The sequence below is a fragment of the Geotrypetes seraphini genome, chromosome 3 (assembly GCF_902459505.1).
Source record: "Geotrypetes seraphini chromosome 3, aGeoSer1.1, whole genome shotgun sequence".
Taxonomy (NCBI): Eukaryota; Metazoa; Chordata; class Amphibia; order Gymnophiona; family Dermophiidae; genus Geotrypetes; species Geotrypetes seraphini.
The window spans coordinates 28,672,779-28,693,753 of record NC_047086.1 but is presented as its reverse complement, the minus strand read 5'-3'; the positions used below and the strand labels follow the sequence as shown (position 1 = coordinate 28,693,753).

The 20,975-nt window shown below is 43.4% G+C and overlaps 2 protein-coding genes across 4 annotated transcripts in view; one reads left to right on the top strand and one right to left on the bottom strand.

Moving 5' to 3' along the window:
* Positions 1-20,975, top strand: part of RRAGD (Ras related GTP binding D) — a 149,390-nt gene that overhangs the window by 2,524 nt on the left and 125,891 nt on the right. The window contains exon 1 of one of the 2 annotated variants that reach the window (XM_033936196.1): positions 6,487-6,583. The exons of the other annotated variant lie outside the window; for it this stretch is intronic. The gene's annotated coding sequence lies outside the window, so the exon portion shown is untranslated. Of the gene's footprint in view, positions 1-6,486; positions 6,584-20,975 lie in introns of those variants that run through there. 2 annotated transcript variants of the gene reach the window in all.
* Positions 1-20,975, bottom strand: part of ANKRD6 (ankyrin repeat domain 6) — a 224,114-nt gene that overhangs the window by 164,252 nt on the left and 38,887 nt on the right. The window lies entirely within an intron of this gene.

Below are 20,975 nucleotides of genomic sequence, written 5' to 3'. Positions count from 1 at the left end.
GGCAGGGACAGCGACAAAACTCGCAGGGACGGGGAAATTGAGTTCCTGTGGGGACAGGGGAAAATTTGTCCTTGTGTCATTTTCTGGAATAGATCCAGTATAATAAAAGGCCTGATTTCTTGTAGGAGATCAAACTAGCAGTCAATATAGAAGGTAAAGCAAGAGACAACTGCTGTGAAAGATCAGCATGTACCTGCCAGATACTTTGGGGCCCCTATTTCAGAGCTTTAACAACCAATCAGAGATATTTACATGTCATCCTTTTTAGTCCTGAAACAAGGCATGCTGCTGTATTTTGCACCAATTGCAGGCAATAAGTCCAATCTGAGTAATTCCCTGAAACAAAGAATTGTAGTCCAATCTACTCATTACTTCCGGAGTCTGTTTGGGGAAAACACCCTCCAGGGTTTCAAGACAAAGTTGGACAAGTTCATGCTAAACTGGTGAGGCTGGACTCATTTGGAGCACTGGTCTTGACCTAGGGGGCCGCCGCATGAGCGGACTGCTGGGCAGGATGGACCACTGGTCTGACCCAGCAGCGGCAATTCTTATTAGAGAATGACACGGGGAGCGATCCCCGCAGCGAACCGCTGCATGGCTGCGGTTTGGCTGCGGGTTATGGTGACCTCATTAGCAAATCGCCGCAGACGCGGGGACAAATCCTTTCACCGCCCGCAAAAACGGTGAATAGATTTGTCCCCGCAGGCCAATGTCCCCCCTTCTAGGAACCGCTATTTACCTGTGTTTCACCGTGTTCGTGACCGGGTGTTAGATGTCTCCGCCATGTTGTCTGTCTCCTCCAACTTTCGATCCAACTCGCACGTTGCCGCATTTACTCTCGATCCAACTTGCATTTGTCAGATCAACCCTTCCTGCCAATAGAACCCGCCCCCCCCCCCGACGATCGCCGGCAGGAGGATATCCAACCCCTCCTGCCAGCTCCCCAACAGCCCCCCTATGATCACTGATAGGAGGGTGCCCAACCCCTCCTGCCGGCCCCCCCAACGGCCCCCTATATCGCCAATAGGAGGGTGCCCAACCCCTCCTGCCGGACCCTCCCCCAACAAACCCCGCCATCCCGAAACACCACCCTTAGTCTTACTTTCCAAGTTGGACCGGACAGCTCCTCGCTCGTCTGGCCAGCAGGCCTGCCTCCGTCCAAATGAGGCGGGCCCGCCCCTCCCCTGCCTAACCCACAGGATCCTAGGGCCTGATTGGCCCAAGCACCTAAGGCCCCTCCTATAGCGGGAGTGGCTTTAGGAGCTTAGACCAATCAGGCCCTAGGATCCTGTGGGTTGGGCAGGGTAGGGGCGGGCCCGCCTCATTTGGACAGAGGCAAGCCTGCTGGCCATACGTGTGAGGAGCCGTCCGGTCCAACTTGGAAAGTAAGACTAAGGGGGTTCCGGGGTGGGAGGGTTCGTTGGGGGGGGGGTCCAGCAGGAGGGGTTGGGTACCCTCCTTCCGGCGATCTTAGGGGAGGCCATTGGGAGGACCGGCAGGAGGGGTTGGGTACCCTTCTGCTGCGATTGTCGGGAGGGCCGTTGGGGGGGGTCTACAGGAATACACAGTCTAGTACCCGAACTCGCAATCTGGGCAACTGCAACTGGGCAACCTGATCCCGAAATCTGAGCAACTGCCTGCTGCCGTCGCGTATGCTGGGACTCCTGCCTTCGTGTATCTGCCGGATACGCGAAGGCAGAAGTCCCGGCATACGCGACGGCAGCAGGCAGTTGCAAATCAGCTGACGCTGGCGCAATCTTGCACACTGGGAAAGAAGAGAATCTCCGGCGTCAGCTGACTAGCAACCCCCCATCGTATGGGACACCTGCCTTCGCATATCTGCCGGATACACGAAGACAGGAGTCCCAGCAAAAGATGCAGCTGCAGGAAGTTGCTAGTCAGCTGACGCTGATGCCGGAGCTTCTCTTCCTGCCCAGTGTACACCAGGTACTGCTGGACAAGGGGAGGAGGGGAAGAAGGAAGGGAGAAAGGATACTGTTGGACAGGAGGGAAGGGGTACTGCTGGACAATGGGAACAGGGAAGGGAGAAGGGGTACTGCTGGACAAGGGGGAAGTAAAAGGAAGGGAGAAGAGGTATTGCTGAACCTGGCAGAAAAGGAGGGAAAGGAAAGGTGCTACACACTGGAGGGGAAGGTGAGATGGTGCATGGGGAGAGAGCATGTTGGGTTGTGGGGTGCGAAGGAGGGATACCACTGAGGGAAGAGGCAAGGACAGAGAGAGAAAGTGTGCAGGAGGCAGAAAGTGTTGGACTCATGGAGAGGGCAAGATGGATGGGGAGGACAGAAAGGAGGGAAGGAGAAATGTTACACTGGGGAAGGGGGAGAGCGCAGAGAGTGAAAAGTTGGACTCATGGAGGGAGAGAGAGAGATGCTTGGTTGAGGGAAGGAGGATCAGAGGAGAAGCATACAGGAGGGGTTGGGTGCCCTCCTGTCGTGATCGCTGGGGGGAGGGGAGACTTGCAGCCGTAGCCGCGGTCACTATGCTAATCACGGCAGGGAGATCTTTGCCACGATTAGGTACAGCGGCCGCATCTACTTACCATGTAGGCTAACATTGTAAGCATTAAAAGTACATGTCGTGTTTGTTTTTGTATAGTTATTAACTAATATTTAACTAAGTTTTAAAGTTTTAAAGAATGTTTCCTTTATACATAAATAAAGAAAAGTATATAAAATCGTACCCGTTTGAGGCTTTTATGTATGCAGCGGTGACGGTGACGGGGCGGTGAATGGGGTTGCAGTGGCGGTGACGGGGCGGTGAATGGGGTGGCAATGGCGGTGACGGGGCGGTGAAGGGAATGGCGGTGACGGGGCGGTGCAGAGGATGGTGGGATGGGGCGGTGACGGGGACCAATTTTTTCACCGTGTCATTCTCTAATTCTTATGTTCTTATGTACTAGCGCATATACAATTTTAATACTTGTAAGATTTATTTTTTCCAAAAAACGGTCACACTGTTTAATCAAACACAAATGGGTTACAAAAAACCCACACAACTTCACTACCTTGTTCATATGCAAATCAAATTTGAGCTTATCGGACACCTGTCAACCAATGTCAAAGGTACACCCTGATGCCCAGGGAAGAAAGGAGAGGTGATTTCCACATGCGTCTTTACTACAACTATTAGACACTGCATGGCTGAGAGCAAAAATCCCCTGATGCAGCCAACTGCGAAATATTTTATGTATTTGCGGTACTATGTCGGGGTACTGTATTTCTGTTTTTGCGGTACTATGTCGGGGTACTGCAGGAAGATTGAACTACACTTATGAACTTGAATTAGCAGAGTAAAGGAAGGACAGGTCTAAGATTATTTAAAAGATCATTTGAGGAAAATTCTTGACCCAGAAGACAAGGCAGGTGTTAGACTAAATACCATCCCAGAAAATGACAGGTCCATAAAGCCTCCTTTATGTGCAGCGTTGATTATATTTATCTTTGATCAACTGTGTATTTGACCCCTGAGGCAATAAGTCCAGCGTAAAACACACTTCTACCTTCTAATTTCAAGGTCCCAAAATATGGAACTCTCTTCCAAGTAGCTTGCAACAGATCTCATCTTACCTTCAATTCAGAAAATCGATAAAGACATATGTAATAAACTCTCAGTGATCTGGCACCCATGGAGATTAGTGGATGCTAGATAATTAGTTCCTGGTTACTTGAGAGTTACTGTAAAAATAGTTTTCTCTCCCTTCCCACCTCACTCTATCATCTTCCCTTCTTTCTGGGTCACTTTCTCTCCCCCCCTTCTCCCCCCACTTATGGATCCAGCATCCATCCATCTCCCCTCCCCTGCACCCTCCCTACCCCTACACACTTCTGGTCACCTTCCCCCCCCCATCTGCCCTTCCTCCCTCCCTCCACATGGATCTGGTCTCCTGGACCCCTCTCACTTACCAAAACAACAGCAGTAGTGTTGTATACAGTCTGCCTGTGGCCAGCCCCGGCAAGGCCTTTCCTCTTTCGCGTCAGAAGTGACGTATCAGAGGAAAGACCATGCCAGGGCTGGCCGCAAGCAGCCTGTTTTCAGCGCTGACTGGCTGCTGCTGTTGCTTCAGGTATAGGAGGGAGGGAGGGGGTGTTTGCGGCTCAGGACCTTCTGGTGCTTCAGGGCTAGAGGGAGGAATGGATGGGGGAGGGTGTTCATGGCTCAGGACCATTGCCACTGCTGATGCTTTGGGACGGGAGGGAGGGAGCGGGTTCACGGCTCAGGACTGCTGCTGCTGCTTTGGGGAGGGGGGGTTGTAGCTCAGGACCACTTCCGCAGCTTTGGGGCTGGAGGGAGGAGGGGTTTGTGGCTCAGGACTGCTGCTGCTTTAGGGAGGGAGGGAGGGGGGTTCGTGGCTCAGGAGCACTGCTGCTTCAGGGATGATTTTTTTTTTTTTTGTCAGTTGGGTGAGAGTGCCAGTTGCTTGAGTACCAGTAAATTGGGATTCTACAATATCTGTTCTCTTTGTAATCCCAAATCTTAAACTCAATATGAGCTATGATTCTTGATGTAACAGTAATGAAAATCCATTAATCTTATTGTAAGCCACAATGAATTCTTGCTGACATGTGGCGCTATAAGAAACTGTATGGTATGGTATGTTAGTGTCATTATACAGTCCTCCCTTTCCAAAGTCAACAAAAATGTAGTTAAGTTTCTCAACCCTGGCTCCAATTTTAATGGCAGAGACATTCCTCCACACCTTGCTCTTTAGGCTTAGAAGGATACATCTTCCACGCTCACCCAGGGCTCGCGTGACCTATGGACCAAGTGAGGCTCTGACCAAGGGCGCCAAATGCCCAAGGTCGTGACGTCACTGGTCCATAAGTTAAGCTACCCTTACGCTGCTGCCCAGTCCTGGCAGGATGTGTGGCATCATAAGCCAGCTCATGTCAATACAGTCGACTCCACTTAAGTGCACGGCCTTCGGACGCTTAAATGGAGTGTGCACTTAATAGGAGTGGGGGGAGGGGCGCATGGGCTGCTGGAGCCTAAAATACAGGAAAGCTATCCCCTACATCTTGAGTGGAAGCGGAGCGCTCCCTTTCCCAGCTGTCCCAGCGCTATGCGAAGCCTAGCCATTGTGGCCAATCTGTTCTGCCAACTGGCTTTCCTCTCAGTCAGAACGTGATTGCATTTAACCGGAGTGAAGGTAACGTGAAAGAATAGAGGTGAGACCTATGACCTCAGTGCGCATAAGCGGATTGTGTGCTCGTCCAGATTGCAAATATCCGGAATGTACGTCCATTGACTTTAATGTAAAAAAAAACCAACCCAAAAACAACGGGACCGTAGTGCTAGGGTGCGGACAACCAGAGCGTGCGCTTAACCAATGTGCACTTAGGTGGAGTCGACTGTAGATCAACCAAGTCACTTTATTGATAAATGTGCCACATTGGCTCAATAGACTCCTATGAGGAAAGATGAAAGAGGTTGGAGCTCTTCAGCTTGGAAAAGAGATGATTGAGGGGGGTGGGGGGGATGTGACTGAGGCATACAAAATCCTGAGTGGATCGATTTTTCACCCTTTCAAAAAAAAAAAAAAAAAAGTGCAAAAAACAGGGGGCTCTCTGAATAAAGTACACTTCTCCCTCCGTATTCGCTGTTTCAGCAGTCGCGGTTTGATTATTCACGGTTTTTAGTTTGCTGGCTCCTCCCCCCAATTACATCAGCTTGCCTAGCGAAATCACCGATTCCAAGCGTTTACAGAGAAAAATCGCAGATTCCCAGCACTTTCTTCACCGTGTTTTTGCCTCTCCTTCAGGAACAGACCAGGTCTCCCACCATGTTTTTCACGGTTTCACCCTAGTCACGATGGTTTTTAATAGAAAACAGCGCATAACACATGAAAAAGTTATTTGTGATTTTTCTGTATTTGCGGTTCTGTTAATCCCCTATCACAGCGAATACGGAGGAAGAAGTGTAAATCATTACCACTGGTGTAGCGAGGGAAGTTGGCACTCGGGGTGGTGCCCCCCACTCTTTCCCCGCCGCATCCCCCACATACCTCTTGAAATGTTCGCCAGCGTAACCAGCACCTTCCACCTGCTACTCACGCTGGCCTCGGCTCCCTCCTGATGTCACATCTTGGTACTGCGACCAGGATGTGACATAATAATAATAATAACTTTATTCTTCTATGCCGCCATAGTCAGATGACTTCTAGGCGGTTCACACCGAGAGCTGGACAGTCAGCGAATTACATTGTGCACATTATAAGATTGTAAGATTATAAGAGTACGACTTAAGAGTACGACATGTTATACAAGAATAGATATAATACAATTGTTGGTATTTTTTTTGTGTGTAGCTTCTGTTTAGGAGATAAATCTATCAAACAATGCAGTTTTAATTTCTTTCCTGAAGGCGCCGTAAGTCAACCTAGCTTCATTAATATAGTTACCTAACCAAGACTGCTGTTTACTTGCTTGATACATGAAGGTTCTATCTAAGAAGGATTTGTATTTACAGCCAGTGATGCTCGGGTATGCAAAAAGGTTACAATTTCTGAGAAGGGAGCCAAGGCGAACGCAAGCAGAAGATGTTGCTCCGGTGAACATTTAAAGAGGTACACTGGAGGGGGGCGGTTGGAGAGGAGGAGAGGCACCAGGGCCCTTCGTGAAGATGGTTTCCGGGCTGGTCCACCTCACCCCCACATTATGCCACTGGTTATAGCGATTAGTATAGCTGGATTTAAGAAAAGTTTGGACAAGTTTCTGGAGGAAAAGTCCATAGTCTGCTATTGAAACAGACATGGGGAAAGCCACTACTTGCCATGGGATTGGTATCATAAAATGTTGCTGCTGTTTGGATTTCTGCCAGGTTCTTCTGACCTGGATTGGCCACTTTGGAAACAGGAAACTGGGCTAGATGGACCATTGGTCTGACCCAGCATGGCTGTTCTTACAGCATGCTTCCCAACACACACAAGCCTATATGAGAAAAATAATAATATCAAACCACATCTCAAAAAGTTTATAGCACAGCAGACACAAAAACTGTATAAAACCTACAGAGCTGATCACAACTATACCTTGAATCCCTAAAATTGGGGCAAGTGGGGATTATCAAGCATCTGCTTTCAGGGTCATTACTGTGAAAATTACCGTGAGGTAGGAAAAAGCCTCATATCTCCTCCTCCATCCAGAAGACTTGGTGATATTGTGATGTCATAATGCCTTATTCCACCAGTGCCTAAGAGCCAACCTCATCAGTGATGTCACAATGACTTCATTATCCTATATTTGGCTCACATAAGAATCAGAGGATGAATGGTCACAACCACTGACCCTCAAGCCTTGCATTGAAGAATGCTGGTGTAGAAGGACTGAAGTTGAGATAGACACTAAAGAATGACACCGGATGGTTAGAACATAAGACCATAAGCGTTGCCATACTGGGACAGACTGAAGGTCCATCAAGCCCAGTATCCTGTTTCTAACAGTGGCCAACCCAGATCCCAAGTACCAGGCAGAAACCCAAAGAGTAGCAATATTCCAGAGCTGAGATTGTAATGTTATAAAGCCTCATTCAACCAATGCCTATGAGCCAACTTCATCAGTGATGTCACAATGGCTTCATTATCCTATACTTGGCTCACATAAGAATCAGAGTATGAATGGGCCCACCCACTGATCCTCAAGCCTTACATTGAAGAATGCTGGTGTAGAAGGACTGAGGGGTTGAGATAGACATTAAAGGATGACACGGGATGGTTTCCTGTGGTTATCCACGGGGGACGAGAACAGTGATAAATTTTATCACCGTATCATTCTCTATCTGCACAAGCTAGGAACACCCAAGCTGCACACCCTAGGAACTTTCCTTGGCATATGTATCAGCTCCTTCTATGCCCTGTTCTGTTCTCTGGCAGTTGATTTATTTAAATTTCTTTTTTTATACTGTCATCTTCCCCTTTCCCATCCACAACAGATGTCTCCATGCAGTGGCGTAGCGTGGATGAGAGGCATCTGCGGCAGTGGTGTTCCCGCCCCCCCCACCTCCAAGTTTCAAGTTTAATAAAAATTTTGATCAAATCGCAATGTCAAAAAAATTCAAAGCGATGTACAGTAAAATGTGGGGAAGACAGGCAAAACAATTAGGAACATAGACATGGACAAACATGACTTATTAGATATGAAAAGGGATGGGGGATAATTAGAATTGTGATAGGAAAGAAAACAATTATAGGACAAAACATAAAGACAGAGAAAAAGAGAATAATCAAAGCCTCTTAGAAATCTTATCTGTCGAAAGTGTCTTTATACAGAAAGCTTTGTAGTGATCCTTTGAATTTATCTAATGACTTCTCTTCCCTCAATTGTTTTGGCAGGTAATTCCAAGTTTGTGGGGCTACAATTGAAAAGATGTGATCATTCCCTACACATTCTCTCTAGGAATAGGGGGAGATTTACAGGATAATACTTTATAAGTTAATAAGGATATTTTGAATGTAATTCACACACTTTTGAATGTAATTCCCCGCCCCCTCCTGCCACGCGCATGCAGCTTCCCTTCCAGCGTCAACTCTTCTTTTGACGTCACTTTCTAAGTGCAGGATCAGGAAATGATGTCAGAGGAAGAGCCGACACTGGGGGTTGCTGCTCACGCCAGGAACGTTACAGAGGTACGGGGCAAGGGAAGCAGTGTGCACACATGGCAGTTGAGGGAGCAGGAGGGAGTGAAGAGGAAGACAGCGCCTGGGGCGGACCCCCCGCTCCCAGCCCCACTTACTAAGCCACTGTCTCCATGAAGTAATTATGTTTTTCCCTTCTGCTTACTGAACAGCAAATGTTAGCCAGTGCCCTAAGGCCATTTCACTTGCTTGACAGAGCCAGTGAGGTATGGATGGATAGAGGCTCCCGTTAGGAGTATGACTTAGCAGGAAGGTCTTGGGACCAGGGATAGTTTCAAAGGGATTTATTTACAAGGAATGTTTAGGCAAGTTTAAGCAGTTCAAAGAAAGCGAGAACCAGACCTGGGCTCTGCCTGTGCTTTATCTAAGAGCCAGATAGGACTGCTCTTTAGCATGCAAATTAGGTAGAGGGGAGGGGGGGAAGAGGCTGCTTATTTATCTAGAAGATTAAAGGATTGTTGCAGAAAAAAAGGAATTTCTGGGGATTCTGCTCTTTGGTCTGCTTTCTGCTGCTCACTGAATAAAACAGAAAAAAGATTTCATGTCCTTGTGGGGGGTAACATATTGTTTTTCAATAGCCCTGAGAGACAATTGACGCCTTGGTTTGCACTGGGGCTTCATGTAGGAATGAGATGTCCAGGTTGGGGCATTCACTATTCCCTGGTATTTTACAAAAGGCTCTGCTAAATGTGGAGTCTTCTGTAAAATATGTGTAAGGATGCTGGCAAATACACGGGATGAGCAATTTTGCCAAAGTTTACATAGCAATGAAAAGCAGCATTACTCAACAGCCCCTGTGTATAAGTGCCAGCAATTACACGTAGAAGGGTGCTTTCACAATCACAGCCTCCATGTATGTGCCAGCAGTTGTGCAAGTAAAGGATAATTAAAGGCATATCTCATGTGTATATGTCAGCATAATTGTATAAAATGCCTCACAAAATTACAAATATACAGTACATGTAAGCAACTTCTAAAGCAGAGTTTGGGTGAAATGCAGGTGGAGTCATGATTTATGCGCATACATTATAAAATGCACGGCAATATTTACACCTGCAGTTCAATGCCATTTCTGAAGCATTAAAACCCACCACCAACCATCCTGTTCATTAATGCAAAACAGCAGATAAGCAAATAAAAGTAATAAGTGCTTATCTCAAAGGTTCCTGCCACAACCTGTCCTCGCTCATTGTCCCCGCAATTCAGTGCTTTCCATAAATCCAAATGTAGCTGTAGCCTACTGTGGCCATCATTTCACGATTAAATCACTGCTTTAGGACTCTACGTAGTTGAGAAAACACTGTTAAAAAATCAGAGTCCAAAAGGGCACAGAAATGCATCCAAAGAATTCATCTACCTGAAAGACATTATCTCTACATGAGTTCTTATCAGGAACAGGACAAAAAATGGCACCTTGGCGTCCTTTAAATAAACAGCTGTAACCAATCCCAGTTCTTTTCGTAGCGTGATTGGTTAATAAAAAAAAACAAAACCCCAAAACCAATGGATCTTTAAACATGGTCGAGCCAACTGGACTAAACATGTCTATAGACTGGATTTATTTCTATTAGGTACTTATGGCCCTTTATGTACATCATGTATATCATTATAAAGTCTGATAGTATATACATCAGTTTAATGGTCCAATGGGCAACGCTGGGCTAGTTTTTTTTTTTTTTTAATCCAATCATGCAACGAAAAGAACTGGGTTTGGTTACAGTTGTTTATTTAAAGGACGCCAAGGTGCCATTTTTTGTCCTGTTCCTGATAAGAACTCATGTAGAGCTAACGTCTTTCAGGTAGGAGATTAATTCTTTGGATGCATCTCTGTGCCCTTTTGGACTATGATTTTTTTAACAATGTTTTCTCAATATGTAGAGCCCTAAAGCAGTGATTTAATAGTGAAATGATGGCTACATTTGGATTTATGGAAAGCACTGAAATTGCGGGGACAATGAGCGAGGACAGGTTCTGGCAGGAACCTTTGAGATAAGCACTTATTATTTTTTTTTGCCTACCTATTGTTTTGCCCACCTGTTTGAAGTAGAAACATTTAAAATCTACATTTAGATACTACGCCTGAAATCTGCATTTCTAAGTCACGTTTCTAATTTGCGTATACATAAGGAGGTTTTTTATGGCCGATGATAGTGTTGGAGGGGAGCCAGTAAAAGTTGTACAGCTCTTCCCTTCATAGCTACGATGTAGCATTTGCTCTCTATAGCTCCTGAGGCCTTTTTCCTCCTTTTAGAAACGTTTTCTTAAGTGACAAAGAAGTTAAACCTGATACACTCGGTATATAACTCTGAAGGTTTGTTGTTGTTTGATAAGCTAATGTTCTGAGAAACATTGTTCTTGTGTTAATACATGTAGAATGGAAGAGCCTCTGGTGTCTCATTATTTGGATTATCAATAAGATTTTTCATCATTGCGATAAGTTATCTTAGAACAATATATTCTGTCAATAAGGAGAGGAGACTGGCAATGTCTCTTGCAGCAAAGGGAACAACGTTAGATATATATTTTGGATTCTGTACAGCCTAGGGGCCTGAATGCACATACTGAGTGAGTGGCGTGCTTCTGAGGTAATGCTGGCCATATACTGATTGGTTGATTTTTGGAGGAAGTGGGGCTTGAATTTGATATGAAGCAGCTCTCTCCGGGTGACTGTGATTGCCAGCACCATTTTGTGAAGGACAGTGGATTTTGAAGAGTAGCAGTGAATAGTGACATGCGAACCCCTGATGCAAACTTGTAGCGAAACAGGGACTCCGTCGGGATGAGAATGGACAACTGGATTCCAGCACTGCATGATGGAGATTTAATTGTATGGCTGGCATGAAGGAGCCTTGTGTGGGGCACAGCTAAGTCCTTTCTTTTTCTCACTGCATTGTGTCCACTGAGAAGATTTATGCAACATCTATTTCTCTGTGATAGCCAATATGGTTTTCTCCCTTTCTTTATATTTACAAGCTAGAATAGAAGATTGTGGACTTAGGACTTTGTAATGAAGTGGAGTTTTTGTTTTGGGGTTGTTGTTTTTGGGGGGTTTTTTTGGGGGGGGGTTAATCATGAGGTGTTTATTTTCTCCACTCTATTATTATTTGTTTGCTGTTAAGGGAGATTGGACTGAGTTGGTGAGGAAATGTTCAGTGTATGTACCTATTAGACCGCTGTTGAATCATGCTCTCTCCATATATTGAATGTGGTAATTGAAATCACCCATTATTACGGTATACTGTTGCCCAATTTGCCAGCTTTCCTAATCTCTGAAAACATTTCTTCATCTGTCTGATCATTCTGTCCTAGGGGACGGTAGTTTAACCCTACCCATATATTCCTTCCCTTCACTCATGGAATGTATGGATTCCGCACTGCTATATCTATGTCATGCAGAATGTTTTGTTTGTTTGATTCAATTCCCTCTAACATATAGTGCAACCCCCCCCCCCCTCCAATTTGATCTACTCTATCATTGCGATATAATTTGTACCCAGCTAACACAGTGTCCCATTGATTGACCTCTTTCCACCAAATCTCTGAGATGCCTATTATATCTACCTCTTCATTCAATACTACATACTTTTAACTCCTATCATTTTTTAGGCTTTTAACATTTACATACAGACACTTCAAATTGTGTGTTTTTTTCCTTGTATCTTACAGGCTGCTGAGAAGGGATCATTTGAGTCCTTTACTCTGCCTTCCTCTTAAACACTCCTGGCTTTCTTTCACTCTAATCTAATAATAATAATTTATTTATATGCCGCCATACTGGGGAGGTTCTAAGCAGCTCACAGCATGAGAAAAAAACAATACATACATACATTTTCAATGAGAATCACAATAAAATTCAATAAAAAGGCAATTCATACATTTCAATAAAATTGATCGGAATAAAAAGTACAAAAAAATTACCATAAAATTGATCAAGATAATAAGACAAACCATGCAAGTAAGAAACATGAAAATCAAATGGAAACATGATTAAAATAAGAGAAAAAGTAAAACCATTACGATGTCAGCCTGTTAAATAATCGAGTCTAGTAATTTCCTAAAATCTAAATAAGAAGCTTCTAGCATGATTTTTCCGAACCATGTATCCATTTTGTACAAAAAAATTACCATAAAATTGATCAAGATAAAAAGACAAACCATGCAAGTAAGAAACATAAAAATCAAATGGAAACATGATTAAAATAAGAGAAAAAGTAAAACCATTACGATGTCAGCCTGTTAAATAATTGAGTCTAGTAATTTCCTAAAATCTAAATAAGAAGCTTCTAGCATGATTTTTCCGAACCATGTATCCATTTTGGCGACCTGAAAAGAAAAGTTTTCTTGAGGAACCTCTTGTAGCGGCAAGATTTTATAGAAAGATAAGTAAATATCTGCACTCTCCATGTATTTTTGTTAAAATGACTCCAGGAAAAATGAGAAAGGAGATAACCTAGTGCCAGACCAAATGCTATTTTGTAACAAATGCAAGAAAATTTGAATAGTACTCTAGACTCCAGCGGTAGTTTGTGATAGAAGGGAGTGATATGCTCCCATTTTTTTAAGCTAAAAATGAGGCGAACCGCAGTATTCTGGACTACCCTTAATCTCTTAAGAATTTTCAAATAAGACCCTACATGTTACAGTAGTCCAGTATACTTAAAATTTCACCAACAACCGAAAGGAGACTTCATCAAAATATTTATTGATGGTACGAAGCTTCAAGAGCACTGAAAAACATTTCTTAATAAGTAAATCGTTGTGTTTCTCCAATGTAAGGTGTTTATCCAATGTTACCCCTAATATTTTAATGGATTGTTCAATATTGTAATCCAACCCATTCACACATATTGTTTCTCTGAGCTTATCATTAGGTTTTGCCAGAAAGAATTTAGTTTTTTCCTTATTCAATTTCAATTTGAACACCGTCATCCAAAGCTCAATCTGGTTTATAATAGTTTCAAGAAAGTTTGTAAATTCAGATGACAAATAAGTGGGATGACTATGGTAATATCGTCTGCATAAATATAGAATTTAAGGTTTAAGCTTTGCAACAAATTTCCCAGAGAAACAAGATAAATATTAAACAAAGTAGGGGAGAGGGGGGAACCCTGAGGAACCCCACAGGCGTTTGCCCAATGAACTGATAAAATATCATCCTTGCACACCTGATACGATCTTTTACCCAGGAAACCGCGAAACCAGTTCAAGACATTCCTGAAATTCCGATGGATTCTAGACAGTCCAAAAGTATAATGTGATCAACCAAATCAAATGCGCTGCTCAAATCAAGCTGGAGGATAAGAGCACTTGTACCCTGGCTAAATAGTAAATGTAGGTAATCTAACAACAAAGCCATGACAGTTTCGGTACTAAAACCTGTCCGAAAACCCGATTGATTGTCATGCAAAATATGAAACTTGTTCAAATGTGTAACCAGTTCAAAATCGACCAACTCCTCCAATAACTTAGTGGCCAAAGGAATATTAGCTACTAGTGTTTAAGCCCGTTACATTAACGGGTGCTAGAGTAGATGTCTGGGTTTTTTTTCTTTGTCTCTCTCTCCTTGGATGCTGTCTGACTGTCATTATTTCTGTCTATGTCTCTCCTTGGCCCCCTGTCTATCTATTTTTCTTTCTGTCTCTGTCTACCTGGCCCCCTGCCTGTATTTCTCTGTTGCGCCATGCAGGCCTGTCTCTCCGTGGCCCCCTTCCTATGTCCATAGTGTCCCATCCTATGTCCTTAGTGCCCTCGGTGCCTCCTTCCTATGTCCTTAGTGCCCCCAGTGTCATCTTCCTATGTCCTTAGTGCCCCTTCCTATGTTCTTAGTGCCATCAGTGTCTTTTATATCCTTAGTGCCCTTTCCTATGTCCTTAGTGCCCCCAGTGCCTCCTTCCCATGTTCTTAGTGCCCCCAGTGCCTCCTTCCCGTGTCCTTAGTGCCCTCAGTGCCTCCTTCCTGTGTCCTTAGTGCCCCCAGTGCCTCCTTCCCGTGTCCTTAATGCCCTCAGTGCCCCTTCCTATGTCCTTAGTGCCCCCAGTGCCTCCTTCCTATGTCCCCCTCACTGCCTTCCAGACTTTGACCCACCCCCACCCCCAAAGCCAGACTGTCTGCCTGCCTCCCATCGCCCCGTGCAGTAGAACCATTGAGCTGCATCTTTCAATTTCTACCTCCCCCCCATTCCCCCTGTACAATAGAAGCCGGCATTTTTCTTTCCCTCCCTTCCTCCTATCCACCCTGTGCATTAGAACCGGTAAGCAGCACCCCCCCCCCACCACCACTACCGCACCGTGCAGCCGACCCCATTGACCCTCCCACCGCGAGACGATCTACAAACCTCCTGGCACCAACAGCGTCCCCAGCACTTTAAACACACTGCTTCATGGCCTTCTACTGCCGATTTCCTCTGCCGCGTCTCTGTCTCTGATGATGTCATCAGGGATGCGGCAGAGGAAGGTTGTGATTGAATCAAATTTCTTTAATTTGTAGATTAGTCTAATAGCTGTGTTCTGGATGAGTTGCAGTTTGCAGAAGAGTAGTATTGATGCCAAGGTAGGCGGAGTTGCAATAGTCCAGTTGAGGTAGGTCCATCATCTGAACGATCAGAGCAAAGTGGTGTTGGTGGAAGTATGATCTTGTGAGTTGCAGTTGACGCATAGTGTAGATGGTCTTTCACCATTCAATAACCTCGCTATTGGGACTCCTTAAATATTCTTCAGAAAAACAAATTTGGAAGAAGAGAGCTTTGGTTTAAAAGTTAGTGGCTGAGATATAAACAACCTGTGCTATGCAGATGATACAACACTCATCACCAGCAGCAAAAAAGACATGCTGTATCTACTGAGAAAAGTCAAAGCTGAAAGTCATAACATGGGATTAGAATTGAACATAATCAAGATGAAGATCATGAACACGGAAAATGATGATGATTTTGAGCTTGAAGGTGATTAAATCTTCTATAACTTCTATCTCCTGAGCTCTTTTATAAACAAAGATGCAACTAGCAGGGAAAAAATATTCCGCAGAATAGCATTTAGTCGCTCTTCAATGAAGGCTCTTGACAAAGTATTCAAAGGCAAAAAAATAACATTCCAAACAGATAAGACTTGTCCATGCACTCATTTTCTCAGTGGTGAATTATGGATGCAAAAGCTGGACACTAGAAAAACAAGACAGAAGACTGACTCATTTGAGCTTTGGTGTTGAAGAAGGATTTTATGCGTGCCTTGGACCGCCAGAAGAATTAACAAATCAATTTTGGAAGAAATCAAACCATCTATGGCACTAGAAGCCCAAATGATGAAGTTACAACTGTCTTATTTGGTCATATTGTCAGAAGAGAAAAATCATTGGAGAAGGACATCATGTTTGGAAAGATCAAAGGATCCAGGCAAAGAGGGCGACCTGTAATCAGATGGCTGGATATATTGAAAACAACCATGGGGATGATGTTGGAGGACCTTACTAGACTAGTACAAAATTGATTTTCTTTTTAATTCATCAAGTCGCTAGGACTCAAGCACAAGTCGATGGCACCTAAAGAAGAAATAGCCTGTTTCAATAGTATCTTTCAAGGATACTCCTCACCATATCTTCTTTTTAGACATGGAATTTATTCCCACTCAAAAATCCTTGTTGGATGTCCTACCTATGGGCCTTTCCTAGGCCCCCCACACACAAAATACACCCACAACATGCCCCTTCCCCTTGCTATTTGGATGAACTGAAATATGAAACATCCAAATTCTGACTTTCCAAAATCAGGATTTGGAAGTATTTGTAGTGGACCTTTTCTCAGGCATTTTAAGATGGCCATCTGCTTCGAAAATGACCACCATAAGCACTTTTGTCTCTTTATATAAAAGGTCATCTAGACAGCAAGAAGGCACCTATTGCTACCCTACTATCAAAATTACCATCATCGTGACATGATTTTTAAAAATGCATGTATAACAAGCAAAGCTGCGCAAGATTTTATTTTTATATATTCTAAAGTAATGCAAGGATGATTTAGGGGTGCTTTTACTAAACTGCAGTGAGCACTAACCTATGCTTACCACAGATTAAAATGCACTACCATGGGGTGCACTCAGGCAGCCTACGGTAGTTTTGCATGTGCATGCAATACCCATATACTAAAAAATAGTTTTTAATTTTTAGTACTGGGGCGGAAATTAGGTGTGTTCTGTACTAATCAGTTAGCACAGTTACATTGCCACATGCTAACTGATTAACATGTGAGCCCTTACCGCTTACAAAATAGGTCTTGGAATGTGCCTACGTGTTCAGGGGAAAATTAGCATATGGCCATTATTGCTGGCCATTTCTCAGCAGCGCTAAAATTTGCCTTGGCGTGTGGGAAAGACCCACACTGGGGAAAGCGTAACCCACTTGTTATGCGTTTCTTAGTAAAATGGCCCCGTAGAGCATTAACTCTCTTGGTCCCTTGTACAAAGCCCTGGTTGAAACAAAGCTGCACTCACTTCAGAGCAGGTACACAAGCTGGCCGGGAAATTGGCATCCATGTGTGTTTCTACTGGAAACCTATGCAAACCACACTTAAGTCACATCCAAGGCATCATGTCGATAGTCATTTTCTGAAATTGCTCTTTACATACATGTGTAACAAAACTACATATGTAACTCGAGGACTGCCTGTACCTGTAAATAATATGTAAACTGCTTTGATTGTAACCAAAGAAAGGCATTACATCAAGTCATATCCACTTTACCCTTAAAAAGTGGGAAAAGAATGCAAGATGACTTTGGTGCATGGTAACAGAACCCAGTATGTAGTTTGAAAACTAACTCTCTTGATTTCAGTTTACTTTATTATTTTTTTAATTTATTGTTAACCGCGTCAAAGCTACCTTTGGTTAAAGACCCGATATAGAAGGTTAAGTTTTAGTTTAGTTTAGTATCACGTAAGGAAAACTTGTATTGTAAATTTGGCCTGTAAACTGTCTATGTATGTCAAGTTAGAATAAAATTGTATTGTAAAATCTTGAACTGTAAGGATAACTATGGCAAATTGTAACCTGTAAAACTGTATTAGACCCCTATTATGTAAAAATTTTTTACATAATTAGTATTAGACCCCTATTATGTAAAAAAAAATTTACCCCTATTAGGGTAAAAAATTGTATCAAACTTGTACTGAAATTATGGCAAATCCAGTGCAAATCGTAACCTGTTTACTGTATACTATGTATGCTTAACCTGTAACCCGTTCTGAGCTCTTTGGGGACAATGGAATAGAAAATGAATGAAATAAATACAAACTCAGAAACTTTTGGCAAAATTTATCAAGCAGCACCTCTGTTGCAGACTAGTTCAGAACAGATACCTCGGTTCTTGCTCAAAGCTTGATTTCCATGGAAACCAGCAGAGTCCACTGCAGAATGAAATCCCACAGGCCGGGAATGATTCCGGAGATGCCCTTCGTTCCACCAGACATGTCACCCCAGATCCCCTTAGCCACCACCACCACTTCAGAGACCGTTATTTAGACTTTGGCCCTGAAAGAGGAATTTTCCTTTCTTTGGGGTAGGTACAATAATGCACACTCGGGCTTTGTGTAGGGTTAGTGCAGTCTTAGCGTACCATTTCACGAACGCATCATGCAGAAAGGCATTTTGCACAAAAGCTAATCCTGTACAAACCTTGCCTTAGTCACTAGTGTACAACATATCTGAAAACATGGTAAATAAATCTAATTAGTTATTCTGCGCCAATGCAGGGAAGCACGCAGAAGACAAAGGCTGAGCACAATGCCTGTTCTTTAACGCCTCGTCTGAAGAAGCTTAGAAATTCAAGTTCAAGTTTATTTATATTTGATATACCATCCATAAGAATGGTTTTCAGAGTGGCTTATATACATTAAATGACATTGGTATCCAGAAAGGAAAAGAAACACAATCACTAATAGAATGAAAAAATATTGAAATGAAAGCAGAATATGAGTGTAGAGGGAAGAAGTAGCAAGAGCCACTGCTGTATCCCCCAGATGTTCTCTCAAAAATCAGCATAGTCTGAAATGAGACAGAACTTTAGCTAAAAGTTTTAATAGGCTTCCACGGCTGGCATCATGATTGTAGCAGGTTTCCGGGACTTGTCATGTCTGTGTAGAAAGAACCACCGTTTCAGCCATCATGCTGTGGCTTTCTTCAGGGTATGCTGCGAGGTCTGCAGTGTGTCCCCCGTCCCCCGGGAACTCAATTTCCCCATCCCATCCCCATGAGTTTTGTTGCTATCCCTGTCCCGTTCCTGTAAGCTTTGCCTTAACTGCACATGCCTCGATACTTATGATTTTAAAGTGTTTGATGCTTGTGCAGATGAGGATGGAACTTGCAGGAATGGAGCAGGGACAGGAAAAGAACTCGATGGGATGGGAAAATGAGTTCCCACGGGGACGGGGAAAAATTTGTCCTCATGTCATTCTCTAATAGTGGGTCGGGAAATGTGAATTTTTGGCGTGAAAGTTTGTAGGTTGACCTGATTGAAACATCGGTTCTTTCTACACAGACGTAGCAAGACCCGGAAATCTGCTACAATCACTCAGCTAAAAGCTTCATAGGTCTTTTAACCCAGTTCTGAATTTCTTAAAGAACCATTCGAGGTGAAGATAAAGAGGGAGAGCGTTCCAAAGTGAAGAGCCTACTACACTGAACATCTTGGTCCTGATAATGTTGAAATAAACGTGTCTGAATGACGGGACTATAAGGCAGTTATGTTATAAAGATGTGTCTGAATGACGGGACTACAAGGCAGTTATGTTGTAACGATCACAGAGTTCTAGATGAGAGATATGGTTTCAGTAATCATGAGAGATATCGAGGAGCTCCAAAGCTGTATAACTTGTATGGTAGTGAGATTTTGAAGGTAAAACTGTGTCGAACTGATAGCCAGTGTTCTTAAAAGGAGTAGGTTTGCATGATCAAATTTACTTCATCCAGTCACTAACTTTACGGCCATATTTTGTACTATTTGAAAGTGTCAGGTATCACTGGCATGAGTACTGCGTAGAAGAGTATTGCAATAATCCAAACTAGAGGTAGTGAATAAGTGAAGTCACAAAAGGCAGCCTTAGTGAAAAAAATGGCATACAGAATAATTTATCCTGAGCTCAAAGATGCAACACATTGGAAATTTGTGGTTGAAAGCTCATAGTTTGGATCAGTAGCACTCCCAGAATTTTTATGGATGATTCGAAGGGGGCTTGGGCACCTGCCACTAGAACAGGGAAAGAAAGTATAGGAGGTCCTGTGCATCCTGTCAGATTTTTCTGGATTTAATTTTAGGTTATGAGTTCAAAGCCAGCTATGATCTGAGGTAAGGGGAAAATGCTGAAATACCTGAATAAATTAAAGTAAACCATTCTGAGCTCCCCTGGGAGAGCAGTATAGAAAATTGAATGAATTTGTTATTATTGGCCAGATCGGGAGCCCTTTCCAGCAGGGCACCTAGCATCATCTACACCCCTCCCCTGTTCCAGCAGGGGAGAGCCAACAGAGGAGAGCTGCAGTCCGACGCTCAGACCAACGGTCGGTTCAAGAGCCCGTTCCAGCAGGTACCCGACACCATCTTCACTCCTCCCCCATTCCGAAGGGTCTACCTCTGAGGATCTCGCATCATGTGCGGCAGCGGAGAAGATTACCTTGCCAGAGATGTCACCTGTTCTTGGAGGAAACTCGGGACCCAGATGATAGCCATCGGAACTGGGGTTGACGGTAGTTAAAGAATAGAATGGGAATGGTGGTTGAAGTGAATTGGGGTGGAGATGGAGGTGGGTATGGAGAGGGATAGGGATATGATGTATTCCGGAAAGGCATTTAAGATCTGGTGTTAAATGATCATAATAATTACAAGTCAAAGATCTTGATGCTTTTTTGGAATGTGTTTTTGTTTCTCTCTATGCTTATTTTTATCTCTATTTTGTTTACTTTAATTATTATTTTAATTCTATCTTTAAATTATTTATTCATTACTTGTTGGAATATTTCATTTCTATCTCTATCTCTACCTCTGTCTTTTTATTTTTATTTTTTATATTATTTCTTCAGGTACTTTAGTTAGATTGTGAGCCTTTGGGACAGTTAGGGAATTTCCAAGTACCTATCTTATTTATTTAGTTTTTATTTATTGTATCTTTAATGCATCATTTTTGTAAACCGCTTAGAAACCTCACGGTTATTAGCGGTATATAAGAATTAAAATTAAATTAAAAGTAGGGCTGTTGCTGTTAAAACTGGTGAGTATCTGGATGTCATCAGCATATACATAGGAAGTTAATTCTCATACAGTCACTCAAATTAATGGGGGAGGGGAG